This window comes from Perkinsus marinus, assembly GCF_000006405.1.
Source record: "Perkinsus marinus ATCC 50983 genomic scaffold scf_1104296973102, whole genome shotgun sequence".
Taxonomy (NCBI): Eukaryota; Perkinsozoa; order Perkinsida; family Perkinsidae; genus Perkinsus; species Perkinsus marinus.
The window spans coordinates 1-1,071 of NW_003201517.1; the positions used below are offsets into that span (position 1 = coordinate 1).

Sequence of the window (1,071 nt, forward strand, 5' to 3'; positions counted from 1 at the left end):
TAAATTAATAATCTTCCTGTATCCTTTGCGGAGTGAGCAAACCTGCTCCTGCTTCTCGTACCAGACCAGATATTTATGGTGTTATAAGCCACTTACCAGGATCGAACTGACGACCTTCTGCTTTCAAAGCAGACGTTCTGCCACTTAGCTAAAGTGACACACCAAGTAACTGCATAAATCAATAATCTTCCTGTATCCTTTGCGGAGTGAGCAAACCTGCTCTTGCTCCTCATACCCGACTAGAGCCTAATGCTGCTGTAAGCCACTTGCCAGGATTGAACTGACGACCTTCTGCTTACGAAGCAGACGCTCTACCACTAAGCTCAAGTGGCACACACACTAACTATATGAATCAATAATTTTCCTGTCCCCTTCACAGAATGGGCCATCCTGCTCCTGCTTCTCGTACCAGACCAGAAATTTATGGTGCTATAAGCCACTTGCCAGGATTGGACTGACGACCTTCTGCTCACAAAGCCGACGCTCTGCCACTAAGCTAAAATGACGCACAGAATAAGTACATAAATCAATAATCTTTCTGTATCCTTTGCGGAGTGAGCAGACCTGCTCCTGCTTCTCATACCCGACTAGAGCATAATGCAGCTGTAAGCCACTTGCCAGGATTGAACTGACGACCTTCTGCTTACGAAGCAGACGCTCTACCACTAAGCTAAAGTGACACACAGACTAACTATATGAATCAATAATTTTCCTGTCCCCTTCACAGAATGGGCCATCCTGCTCCTGCTTCTCGTACCAGACCAGATATTTATGGTGCTATAAGCCACTTGCCAGGATTGAACTGACGACCTTCTGCTTACAAAGCAGACGCTCTGCCACTAAGCTAAAGTGACGCACAAAATAACTGCATAAATCAATAATCTTCCTGTATCCTTTGCGGAGTGAGCAAACCTGCTCCTGCTTCTCATACCCGACTAGAGCCTAATGCTGCTGTAAGCCACTTGCCAGGATTGAACTGACGACCTTCTGCTTACGAAGCAGACGCTCTACCACTAAGCTAAAGTGACGCACAGATTAACTATATGAATCAATAATCTTCCTGTCTCCTTC

General features: G+C 45.7%; 6 non-coding genes across 6 annotated transcripts; all 6 read right to left on the reverse strand.

Annotated features, from left to right (window-relative positions):
- Positions 1-86: 86 nt before the first annotated feature.
- Pmar_PMAR004041 lies at positions 87-158 on the reverse strand. Its single transcript has one exon. It is a non-coding gene; the product is annotated as a tRNA-Ser (tRNA).
- Positions 159-260: 102 nt separating this feature from the next.
- Positions 261-332, reverse strand: Pmar_PMAR004042. The gene has a single exon. It is a non-coding gene; the product is annotated as a tRNA-Thr (tRNA).
- A 102-nt stretch (positions 333-434) lies between these two features.
- Pmar_PMAR004043 lies at positions 435-506 on the reverse strand. The gene has a single exon. It is a non-coding gene; the product is annotated as a tRNA-Thr (tRNA).
- A 102-nt stretch (positions 507-608) lies between these two features.
- Pmar_PMAR004044 lies at positions 609-680 on the reverse strand. The gene has a single exon. It is a non-coding gene; the product is annotated as a tRNA-Thr (tRNA).
- Positions 681-782: 102 nt separating this feature from the next.
- Positions 783-854, reverse strand: Pmar_PMAR004045. Its single transcript has one exon. It is a non-coding gene; the product is annotated as a tRNA-Thr (tRNA).
- Positions 855-956: 102 nt separating this feature from the next.
- Pmar_PMAR004046 lies at positions 957-1,028 on the reverse strand. Its single transcript has one exon. It is a non-coding gene; the product is annotated as a tRNA-Thr (tRNA).
- Positions 1,029-1,071: the final 43 nt, after the last annotated feature.